Here is a 12822-nt window from a genome sequence, read left to right as displayed (position 1 = left end):
CTAAGATGCCCTCTTCCTTGGGCTTTAGTTTCCTCAGATGTAAGATGATGGAATGGACTAAATCACTAAGGATTTTCTCTAATTCCTAGATCAGGAAACTAAGTCTCAGTGGAGAGGAATGGTTTGCTTGGGATCATGAGACTAATAAGTGGAAGACTCAGAAATCCGCTCCGTATGCATTCTAGGTATTCCTTAGAGATCTTCACTCCAAGGGCTGAAGTGATCTTGGTCTGTGAAGTCACACACAATTCAGTGAGAAAGTCACTCAACATGCTTTGTATCATGAGGAGCTCTCAGTTCCAAACTGTTAGCTCCCTTGTGTAGTATATATGCTGCCCACTATGAGAGAAATAAAACACGGACTCTGGCAACCAAAAAAAAAAGATGCTTTGCATAAGTAACATTATGGCATTTATGGAACCCAGGCTGTGGATTTACACAGACCAGCTCTGATCTTGGCGGTGGTACTCCACGATAAGAATATCCTTGACCAACTCTCTACACTTAGGAAATCAGAAATGTGGGAATGGCGCCCATTGGGTACCTTTGGGAAGCTTCTACTTCCATCCTTGGAAAGCAAACTCCACGAGGTCGGGGACTGACTTGGTCTTTCATTTCTATCCTCAGTGCTTAGCACAGGGTTTGGAATAAAGTTGTTTTTCCTCCTTTGGTTTTAAAGAGAGCCAACAACATCACAGAGTGATGTCTTGACTTGTGAATGAATTGGATTTAAATGAAGCAGAGGTGCACAAAGTAGTCAGCCTCACTCTCTTCCAGAGTCACCAAAGTCCAGTGACAGGACAAAAGTCAAGAGGACTTTCGATGGCCCTGGATTAAGTGGCTTACTTTGATGTCTGACCGTGTCTTGGATGTCTGACCAAGCTCCAAGCACTCTACAGGGCCTGCTTCGGCCACCTTGGTGGCCACTGGAACAAATTGTTCTCATTCTCCCATTCTACCTGCGGAAGTCTTCACATGCTTAGGGTACACATCCCCCTCGCTCACTGACAGGTTTGAGGCTGTTGTTTACCCTCAACCTGGTTTAGCCCGTCTGCCAAGACAGTTTTACTGGGGTGTGGTCACTGCACATGCTATAGCTTCTTGGAGCCACAGGTGAGAGTTGGGTGACAGGTGGACACCAAAGGTGGTTGAGCAGCCCTGAAAAGGGCTTGGCAAGCTGTCACACCTTGATCTTCCGGAACACTCCATACACCCCTTGGAACATAGTAAGCACTTAATAGTTACATATAATTTATTCCTGCTAAGTATATGTATACATATATGTATATATGTGTGTGTATATATTTATAGTCTTTACTTCACCCCTTGGTAGCATTTCCATTTTCTCTCTTAAATTGGCCAGTCTGTGCTTAGAGACAGGTTTTCATTCTGCATCAATCAAAAAGTATTTAGTGAGGGCTTCCTAATGTTTCCAGCTCAAATCCAGGTGACTAAATCAATCCAAACCAATCTGACAATTACCTGTCATTAGACTGTCATCTATTATGTGCAAGGCTGTGCCTGGAATACAAAGACAAAAGAAAAAAAAAACTGCTGTGAAAGACATCAAAGTTCACAGGATTTTAGAGTGGGAAGGATCTTAGAGGTCATCTAGTTCAGCCTCCTCATTTTACAGGTAAGGAAACTGAGGCCCAGAGAGGGGAAATAACCCTTAAGTACAAACACTCCTCTTGAGGAGGACGTGGACCAACCACATCTTAAACAGTCCCAGGATTCTAAGAGCCACAAAGATGACAGGGTTGGCTTTTTCTTCGCTCTGTGATGTGGGTGGGTGCTCACACCCATAATGCTTTGGATAGTTAACCAACACAGCCAGAGAAGAGGGCATAACAAGGAAGAAGCTGTGATTGCACCTATCCTTTCTTTCCAGAACTTGGAAGATGTCCAGAGGGACCAATCACTCCTCTCCAATTCCCTTTCCAGCAAGGGGTGAGGAAGGACTCCACTCTCCTGGGAGGCTGGACTTTCCATCATTTCCTCATTTCCCTGCTCTCTCGCAGGAAAGGGGGGGGAGAGAAAGAGAGATGGGGGAGGGAGGGAGAAAGATAGAAAGGGGAGAGAGGAGAGAGATACAGAGATGAAAGAGATGAGAGAGACTAAGAGGAGAGAGACAGAGACAGAAAGATAAAGTGAGAGACAGAGGGGGAGAGAGAGATGGTGGGGGGTTCGAAAGAGAGGAGGGGAGAGAGATGAGGGAGGGAGACAAAAAGATATAAAGGGGGAGAGGAGACAGAGAGAGAAGCAAAGCAGTTCAAGGGAAAGAGGGAGGGAGAAAGACATAAATACAGAGATAATAGAGAGACAGACATAGAGATAAAGAGACGAGAAAGGAGAGGGGAGAGGACAGAGCCAGAGAAGAGGGGGGAAAAGAGAGACGGAGAGAGGGGAAAGAGACAGATACAAAAGGGGGGAAGGAGAGAGAGGGAGCGCGCTGCAGAAAGTGAGTGAGGGCTGCTGGTGAGCAGGTCTGCGCGGCTGCGCACCACAGCGGGGTCATGCAGTCCTTCAGGGACCAGCACGTCAGTCACTTTCACCCCACTGCAGTCCCCTGGGCTGCAGGGCTGCTGCCTCCAGGGAGAAGAGCGCAGCAAACCGGCCGGAAATCGCTCGGTCGGCACCAGGGGTAAAGCACAAACTGACTTCTACTGAAGCAGGAACCTGACTTCCACCGGGGCCCGCAACCTCAAAGGGCAGCTGCCTCGCTCACAAGGTGCGCGTTGGTTCGCTCGGCCAAGCTTGCCGGTTTGAAATGTCAAGAAATCTGCATTGGGAAATCGAGGCCCCCCATCCCCACATGCGCACTCACAGCCTTGCCCCGGAGCTGGGCGCTCAGAACGGCTCGTTAGACTCGGCGGGTGGGGGTGGGAGGAGGGAGAGAGAAGGTGGGGAGGTGTGGCTACTAAACCACAGGTTCAGTCGCCATTGAAAGTCTTTTTTTGTTGTTGTTGCAAGCTTTGCATAACAACGGATTGCACAAAATCCTGCTTGCGTGCGTGCTGGCAAGTATTGGAAAAGGGAAGGGTGCTTTCTGCTTTTTACTTCCACGACTTTACTTTTCAATGGGCTGGCGGTTTTTTCCTTTCCCTTTTTTTTTTTTTATTTCCACGACAGGGTTGCCGTGAATTAGAGGGAGGCCAAGGGGGGTTAGCAAATGGGCCTGGAAATAATGGCTCTCAGGTGTGTGCAATGCCCCTCGTTGTCCCGGGACCACCACGATATTTCTTTAAACGAAAACCTTCGAGTTTACTATTTCCCAGAGGACACGGGCTCCAAGCTGGGGAGGCTTTGCCTTGACAGGCGCTCCCAGCAGGACCACTACCCAAGGGTCTTTCACACTGACTTCCACTTTTTGTTGTAGGTCCGATTAGTCCTCTGCTTTGCTGAGAGACCGGGAGTAGAATGGCCTGCCGAGGGTCATGCTTTGGCCCGGAATTAGGCGCTTCCACAGGTCTGCAGATTAGGAAGGGGGCGGGGTGGGGAGGGACACATCACTTGAGATTGGGGAGTATGAGATTACCGTGTGGGAGATAAGTGAATACCATGTTCCCACACTGAAAGTCATGATGACAATGTCAAAAAATGGGTGGTGGGTGGGGGGAAAGTGAAAGAAAAAGAACAAGGGGGAAGAGAAACCAAAATGAGGCATGCAGAGGGACCGACCAAGAGTATTAGGGCAGGAAAGAAAGCCAAGTCTGGAGGAAGAGACCCAGAGAACAGCAGGTATGTGGAGGCAGTGGGTGGCTGGAAGAAAGGCAAGTCCAAGAACTCCAGTGGGAATAAATGTCAACCTCCTGTTGCTCCTTGTCACCCATCCATACCATTGCAGTGGAGATGGAGAGCTGGAGACAGTAACAGCTGACTTGGGTGGGGAACCTTCGGCCTGCAGGGGATTTGTTCTGTGAAGTCCAAGGGATTCATTGGAGGACCCAGAGGGCCACAAGTGACCTCAATCGAGGGTGCAGGTTCCCCACCCCTTATTCCTGGACCATCAGCCATTGGAACACTTTCAAGATGGATAGGCCTATCTGTGGCAAGGCACACAGCCACCACCTCTGCTGTGGGAGGTCTCATGTAGGTTTAAAGGCTTGTGAGTACCTTAGGAGAAGACCCTCCTGCCACACTGGAAGGGGACAACAATCTGTTTTTGTGCAGTCTTTCATGTGATCAGTTAACAACTACCTCTGGGTGAAGAGTTGGGGAAGAGTACAAGGTTGGGGAGATAAGATACACACACACACACACACACCTCCAGTGTAAGGCAGCATGTGATATAATAAATGGCACTTCAAGAAATATTTCAGAGCAGCATAGATCTAGAGATGGAAAGGATCCAAGGAGCCATTGAATCCTCATTTAATAGATGAATATACTGAGGTCAGGGGCACCTAGGGCCTGAGTTCAAATTTGACCTCAGACACTTACTAGCTGTATGACCCTGGGCAAGTCACAACCCTGTTTGCTCCAGTTTCCTCATCTGTAAAATGAGCTGAAGAAGGAAATGGCAAACCACTCTAGCATCTCTGCCAAGAAAACCCCAAATGGGGTCACAAAGAGTTAGACACCACTGAAACGAATAAACAGCAGAAAAAAAAAAGGCCCTGTGCTAAGTAAGTGCTGAGGATAGAGCTGAAAACAACAGACAATACTGAGGCTGCTAGAGGACCCAGATCCTCTGATTTCAGAGCCAACTCTTGGCCCAAGAACCACACCAAGCTCCTTCCTGGTCTTGTACCCAACAAGTGTGAATTGTCGTGGCAGCACTGGGAATACAAAGGGAAATACCACACTGGGCCTATTCTCAAGGAGTTTATAATAGAACATGGGAAAATAGAAATATACAATCAACTAATAGGCATTTATTAAGTGCCTACTGTTCTCCAGGCCCTGTGTAAAGTGCTAGGAGATACACAGAATAAAACAATCCCTGCTTTCAAGAAGCTTACATTCTATCTAGGCTGACTACAAATAGAAACTATAAAAGAAATAAAAAGAATAAATATGGGCAGTGAGGCAGTGGAGTAGAGAGAGTGCTTGCTGGCCCTGGAGTCTGGAGAACAGTTCAAATCCAGCTTCAGACACACTTACTAGCTGTATGACCCTGGGCACTTAAACCCAATTGCCTTGCCAAAAAAAAAAACACCTAATAAATACAATTAAGTATTACCTCTCACTTCCTACCCTCTAGCCATCTTTTCCATTGTCTATTTTCTACTGCCTTACTATCTGGAGAAACTTCTGCCTTGTATATCTTACTGCTCCTTCATTAAAGAAAGGAACCTTTGAGGTCACTTAGTCCATTTTACAGATGAGGAAGCTGAGGACTAGAGGAGGTTAAGTGATTTGACCAAGGCAATAGTTGATAAGTGTCAGAAATAGCATGTGAACCCGGGTCCTCTAACTCATGAGCTCTTTCTGCTATATCACAATACTATATGGGAGGCAGGACAGAGACAGTGGGGAGAGAAGAGAAGTGAAAGAGGCTGACTGAAATATAAAGTCTGTGGAGTAACGGAAATGAAGCTGGACAGAAAATGCTTTGGGGGGGGGGGGTCTCAGAGGAGGAAGGGGCCATGCACTGTATGTTAGAGTTGTCAGGGAAGACTCCAGGAGGGATATGAAGGGGAGGATTCACATGGGTGGAAAGGATCCATAGGAGGCCAGTGTGGTGGAGTGGCAATCTCACCCAGGTTCCAGCATCAGAGGCCCAAATGCTGCCTCCAATACTGTGTGACCCAGAGCAAAGTCACCTCACCTCCCTAGGCCTTAGTTCCCTCATCTATAAAATGAAAGGCTTGGACTACTTTACTTACGGGATCCCTTCCAGCTTTCAATCTGAGATCCTGTTTTCCCCAATCAGCAGCTAGGTGGCACAGTGGATAGAGTGCTGGAACTGGAGTCAGGAAGACCTGAGTTCAGATCCATAAGTTGTATGACCCTGGGCAAGTCACTTAATGCTGTTTGCCTCAGTTTCCTCATCTGTAAAATGTGTATCTTTGCCAAGACAAATTCACAACTGAACAATAAAATTTTTCCTAGTAATCAATAGCCACAGACATTTAATAAAATATAGAATAGCTTTGAGTCTTGCTCCAAAGAATGTCTGGGAGGAAAAAAAGGAACTGAGAGACTGTCTAACTCATTTAGCAGAGGTGGAAATTGAGGCCTGGAGAGGTGGAATGATTTGCCACAGTTAGGTAATAGTAGCTAAGACTAGAATCAGGCTTCCTAAGTCAGTGCTCTTTCCATAATAGTACCAGCCAGAGTTGGACAACAGCATGACATAGCATGACTTAGACCCTACTAAGAGTCAAAGAGAAACTCTAGTAATGGGTTTTCTATAACTACAGGATTTGAAGTTAGGAGGGAACTAATTTCAAATCTGACACTTTACTGTCATCACTTACTTACATGGCTCTGTAACCATGAATTATCTTCTTTGAGCCTCAGTTCTCATTTTAAAAATGAGGGTAATAATGCCTTTAGTAACTACCTTATAGATTTGTTGTAAGGCTCCAACGAGATGATGTATTGTAGGGCTTTACAAACTTTATAGCACTCAGCCCATTATTTTAATTAAACCTTAATCGTAATTCATTCTGCTCCATAATTCCCACACATCTTCTCAACTGCCCCACCACCTCCTTTCCTCCTTTTTCTCTCCCTTCTCCCAGTTCTGGAACCATAATCAAATCAACTCTGCCATTGTTCCTGGATGGGGTGTATCAACCTACTCTTTCATAGCTCTATGGGGGCTACCTCCAGTTGTCCTGATCTATGTCAACCACTGGAGCCAGATGGCTCTAGAGAGAAAGTGAGGCTGGTGACTTTGCACAGCTCTCCCTCACTTAAATCCAGTTCACTTGCAAGTCATGGCATCACCTTCCTGATGTCATGGTCCTCTTTGAGAATGAAGGACAAACAGCAACAACCACATAGCTCTATTCACTTTCTGAACCAAAGTGTTTACAAATACCCACTTCTGGGTAGTCTCCCTTCCAGTAGAATGTGAACTCTTTGAAGACAGGAATGATCTTTGCTTTGTATTTGTATGCCCAGTGCTTGGCACAGAAGGGAGTAGAGACTGGACCTGTGACTTCATTAGTATAGGGAATTCCCAGGTGAGGGATCTCCTTCTACCAATGTAAGTCAACACCTCCTCAATGTATAGTGTTAGAGTTGTCTAGGGCATTGAGAAAGTAAGTGACTTGCCTGGGGTCACTTAGCTTGTATGTGTCAGGGCTTCCTGACTTTGAGGCCAGTTTTCTACAGATCCCACAGAAGCATCTGGTAGAAGAATGTTGCCTTTCTGCTTAATATCACAGTTGTTTCCTATCTTCCTCTACACTGAATTCTCTTTTAGGAGGCAACCAGGTGGTTAGAGTGCTGGGCCTAGAATCAATCAGTCAACATTTATTAAGCATCTACTATGTGCCCAGCAGGGCAGCTAGGTGGCGAGTGGATAGAGTGCCCAGTCTGGAGTCTAGAAGGCTCATCTCCCTGAGTTCAAATTTGGCCTCAGACACTTACTAGCTATATGACCCTGGGCAAGTCACTTAACCCTGTTTGCCACAGTTTCTCCATCTGTAAAATGAACTGGAGAAGGAAATGGCAAACCACACCAGTATTTTTGCCAAGAAAACCCCTAATGGGGTCGCAAAGAGTCAGATACAACTGAACAGCCTAAAAAAAAAGTTATAGGGTGGCTAGGTGGTACAGTGAATAGAGCACCGGCCCTGGAGTCCGGAGACCTGAGTTTAAATCTGGCCTCAGACACTTAATGCTTACTAGCCATGTGACCTTGGGCAAGTCACTTAACCCCAATTCCCTTTCCAAAAAGGAAAACAAATTTTTTTTTTTTAAAAGGCACTATGCTAAGTGCTGGGGATATAAAACAAGGCAAGGCAAACAAAAATTCCTGCCCTCAAGGAGCTTACAATCTACTGGGGGAGACAACATGCAAACAAATATATACAAAGCAAATTACATATAGTAAAACTAGGAAATAATTAGTAAAGAACTAGAATTAAGAGGACTTGGGTAAGGCTTCCTGTGAAAGGTGGGATTTTAGTTTGGATTTAAAGGAAGCCAGTGAGGTCAGTAGTCTGAGCAGAGGAGGGAGAGTAGGGGGCAGCCAGAAAGAATGCCCAGGCCAAGAGATGGAATGTGTTGTATGTAGAACAGCCAGGAGGCCAGTTCACTGGACTGAAGAGTGCCTTTTAGTTTCCTCAAACTGTAAAATAAAAATAGCACCTGCTTCACAGGGTTGTTGGGAGGATCAAATGAGATTATACTTGCAGAAAACCTTTCGTATAATGCCTGGAACACATAAGTACCATGTAAATTCTTATACCCTGTCTTCTTTGCTCACTAAACCATACTACCTATGATAATTAGCACTTAGTAAATGCTTTTTTATTCATTCACTATCTACAGTTGTTCTTGCCTCAAATATACCAGCCCTCTGCTTTCACTGTAGTGTCAAGCAGAAGTCATTCTTAGGATTCAAGGGCAGTGCAGAATAGCCAGTAAGACAGCCATGGAACAGAGGGAGGCAGAACCAACACTGGTTCAGAAGCAAAGCTTGTGACGATGCTTTTCTGCCATGTTGGGTGACAGCTGGCTGCCCAAGAATCCTATAAATGGAGGCTAGGGTAGAGCAAATGTCAGGAGGTGTGTAATGGGAAGGGAATCTTCCTGCCCCTAATGGGCCTCACTTGGAGTCCAAGAGAAGCTTGCTTAGGGGAGGCTTGTTTTTCAGGAAGGCCCACACCTTTTGTTACTTTGTAATTAGGAAGTGGGTCACAAAGGTTGTGATGTTCTCTGACCCTAGGGAAGGCTACATATATATACACACACACACACACACACACACACACACACACACACTTCCTGAGGTAAGGTTTTGTTTTGGGGCTCACTTTGGAAAGAGTTATGTGATGTGTCAGATGAGACTGAGACTCTGGGCAGCAGTTGAGTCCCTTGGCTTTGACAACCCAGATGTCGCTGCTTTTCTCTCTGGTAACTAACACTATATGGATGTAATGGCCAGATAGCTAGAAGCCCTATCTGTTGGTCTGTTGAATTGTGTTATTTTTTCTCTGTTTCTCATCTGCTTATAATTTCTGTTTGTATTTCCTGAAGTTCAGGGTGCTGATTTTTTTCCCTGAACTAAATGAATGATATCTATGTTTGATTAATGTAAGATTGTTAACCCCTTTTGAGTCGCTTTCTTTTAGTAAAGCAGATCAAAGAACCTGTACTAGCAGCCATCCTGGGTATGCTAGGGTGCTTGCTGGTACAAGGTGACAGTGAATGTTCAATCATGTCCAACTCTTTGTGACCCCATTTGAGGTTTTCTTGGTAAAGATACTGGAATGGTTTGCCATTTCCTTCTCTAGCTTATTTTACAGATAAGGAAACTGAGGCAAACAGGGTTAAATGACTAGTGACTGTCTGAGGTCAAATTTGCCCTCAGGAAGATGAGTCCTCCTGACTCTAGGCCCAGTGTCCTATCTACTATGCCACCTACCTTCCCTGTTTTATCACAGACTACTCCCCTTCCCATATTCTACATTCCAATCAACTGGATTACTCCCTGTTTGTCTCCTGGACTTTCCTGCTTCTTCCTACTTTCCTGGCTTTGTTCATGTGCCAAGAAGGACACCATGGTATGGTAGAAGGGGCATTAGATTTGGAGCTAAAATGTCCTGTGTTCAAATCCCTACTCTGGGACATTACTTTTGTGATCTCACTTAATTCATGTCACCTCATTGAGCCTCAGTTTCATCATCTGTAAAATGAGAAATATTAGCGTGGTTTGCCAGAGTTTCTTCATCTGTAAAATGAACTGGAGAAGGAAGTGGCAAACCACATCTACATTCTTTCATTAGGAAAGATGGGAAAAGAAAAAAAAATTACAAAAAAAACCAAAGAGGGTAGCTAGGTGGTACAGTAAATAGAGCACTGGCCCTGGAGTCAGGAGAACTTGAGTTCAAATCTGGCCTCAGACACTTAACACAAAAAAACTAGAAGTGTGACCTTGGGCAAGTCACCTAACCCCACTTGCCCTACCTTGCCCCCTCCAAAAAGAAAAAAAAATGGGAGGGGATGCTCCAAGTACAGAATATACACCATCTACATATACTGACACAGTGTCAGATATGGTCCTTATGTTCATTAGTTTTACTAAACTGTTCTTCTTTGCTACAAGGGAGCACTCATTTTGGTGAGCAGGGTCGGAGTGGGGGTAAGGATATATCCAGAAATAACAGTGACAGAAAGACAAAAGGCATTAATTAAAACACACGCACATACATATATACACACATACACCTTAATGAGGGGATTGGACTAGTCTTTTCCGGCACTAAATTCCACAGCACTACAATCCATGAATGTTCTCCTTCTCTATCTTTACCTACTGATATTCTTCAAGGTCTAGTTCAAATGCCACCTCTTCTCTGTTGTTTCAAAGAGGACAAATGACATCATGGGGTGATGTCTTGACTTGTGTGGATTTAAGTGAGGCAGAGCTGTGGAAAGTTGTCGGCCTCACTCTCTCCTCCAGAGTCATCTAAATCCACCGGCAAGAAAAAAGACAAGACTATTGGCAATGACCTGGGATGCAGTGGGTGACCTTGGTCTTTCTAAATTTTTTAATGATGGGATAAAACAAGCATTTCCATAACATAGTATAATTTTAAAATGATTGCACATGAAATTGCAAATCTGTTTCATACAACTTGCTATTTCTTTTAAATATATAATAACGTTATCATGTAAATTTTTTCCTTTTTTTCTTCCATCCCTCACCATAGAGATGGCTACTATTAGACTCAAATATATATATACATATATATATATATATATACATATATATATATATATACACACACACACACACAGAGATGTATATATATATGTGATATCATTCTGTACATCTATTTATTAGTTCTTTTTCTGGATGCAGACAGTGTCTTCTTTCATAGGTCCTTTGTAGTTAATTTGGGTATTTATAATAGTCAAAATGATTTATTTGCTCAAAGTCATTCTTAAAACAATATTGCTGTTACTGTATATAGTATACTCTTGGTTCTGCTCATTTCACTCTTCATTATTTTGTGCAAGTCATCCCATGTCTTTCTAAGATCATTGAGCTCCTCATTTCTTATGGTACAATAATATTCCATCACAATTATATACCACAACTTCTTCCACCATTCCCCAACTGATGGGCATTCCTGCCATTTCCAATTCTTTGCCACCACAAAGAGAGCTGCTATAAACATTTTAGAAGATACAGGTTCTTTTTCTTTTTCCCTAATCATTTTTGGAAATAGACCTACTGTGTTTCCCCTATAATAAGACCTATCCCGAAAATAAGCCCTATCGAAATTGCTACTGTAGTGAAGGTGATCCCCTGCGCTACACACTATATTACGGTACCCTCTGTATGCACCGTCCCCCCCCCGGGTGAAACGCACGCCGCGCTCTGAGCTGCATCCAATCAGAGCTGCAGCAGTGAGCGCGTCATCCTGTTCTTTATTGAATTCATTATTGAATAAAGGTACATTTTTTTGTTCACATTTACCTGTTTATTAAAATTGCTGTCAATGTTCATTAAAATAAGCCCTCCCCTGAAAATAAACCCTCTGGTGTTTTTCTGTCCAAAAAATTAATAAGACAGTGTCTTATTATCGGGGAAACACGGTAGTAGTGATATTGCTGGGTCAAAGGGTATATAGGCAGTTTAATAACTCTTTGGACATAATTCCAGATTGCTCTCCAAAATGGTTGGAACAGATCAAAATGGTCATTCTATACTAAGATCTTCCCCAAGTCTCAGTTTGTCTGAGGCAAAGCCCCATTCAATGACTAAGAGCTAGGTAAGAGCAGAGACAAAACATAACCTAATTTACCATCATAAAGATTATCAATCTGGGAAGAGAAGACCTAAAGTGAAGCCTTTATTAATTCCACTAGCTGGAAGAGATCGACCAAGGCTGATGATCTCATCACACTGATTTTCCCTTGAAATGGTGTAGAACTTGGTTTACATTCAAATGTAAACTCCGGGAAGGAGGCTATCTCCCCAAACCCTGACCACAATGCTTAAAGCATAGTAGGAATTCGATAAGAATTCCTTCAATGAATATGAAAAAACTCTTCCCCCAGAATCTACCCTGAGGTTGAACAGCTCTGAGAATACTGGGTAAAGAACAGAAGCAGTGAGAGGCTGTAGTCAGAGAGAGGACTGCTCATGTTGGATAAGGGATAGCTCTAGAAAGTGCTACAAATCAGGATTTCAGTTAAATTCATGTCAGCAAAGGCTTCCTTTGTGTTGCCATGCACAGAGGAATACAAAGAGAAATGGGCACGGCTCCTCCCCTCAAAGACTTTATAGCTTAGTAACAACTCAGTAGACAAGTCTGAGTGTAAACACATCTTGGGAGCACAGTGAGTTGTGTTATGAGCTCTTCAGCATCGCCTGCAGGCTACCAATAGGGTTAGGGACCAAGACTGTGCCTTTATTTGATATAAGGAATTCTCAGGTAAGGAAACACTTCATATCAATGTGTGGCACCTTTTCTGTAACTTATTTTAATATAGAGTAGCCCACATCCAAGGAACAGAAAAGGCAAGTGACTGACCCAGGGCCACCCAGTCAGTATACAGAACATTCTTTACTATGCTGCACACATGGTATCTCTCATGGGCCATGGTTATCTCTCATTGTTATAGCTATAAGTAGAACTTCATCCTTGAGGTCCTTCACATGAGATCCCTCTCAACAGCTTGTAG

The 12822-nt window shown here is 44.0% G+C and overlaps 1 long non-coding RNA gene across 3 annotated transcripts in view; it reads left to right on the top strand.

The window, feature by feature from the left end:
* Positions 1-330: 330 nt before the first annotated feature.
* The window catches only part of LOC138153002 (uncharacterized), a 35246-nt gene continuing 22754 nt past the window's right edge, over positions 331-12822 (top strand). The window contains exons 1-2 of one of the 3 annotated variants that reach the window (XR_011166268.1): positions 331-1950; positions 2566-2731. This is a non-coding gene — a long non-coding RNA (uncharacterized lncRNA). Of the gene's footprint in view, positions 2732-3098; positions 3742-12822 lie in introns of those variants that run through there. The other 2 variants (XR_011166267.1, XR_011166269.1) reach the window with 2 other exon arrangements.

The sequence above is a fragment of the Petaurus breviceps genome, unplaced genomic scaffold (assembly GCF_028583685.1).
Source record: "Petaurus breviceps papuanus isolate PSGF00001 unplaced genomic scaffold, PetGlider_PUasm1.0 90977, whole genome shotgun sequence".
NCBI lineage: Eukaryota > Metazoa > Chordata > Mammalia > Diprotodontia > Petauridae > Petaurus > Petaurus breviceps.
Note: the sequence above shows the minus strand (reverse complement) of the source record. Positions and strands in the feature narration are given on the sequence as shown.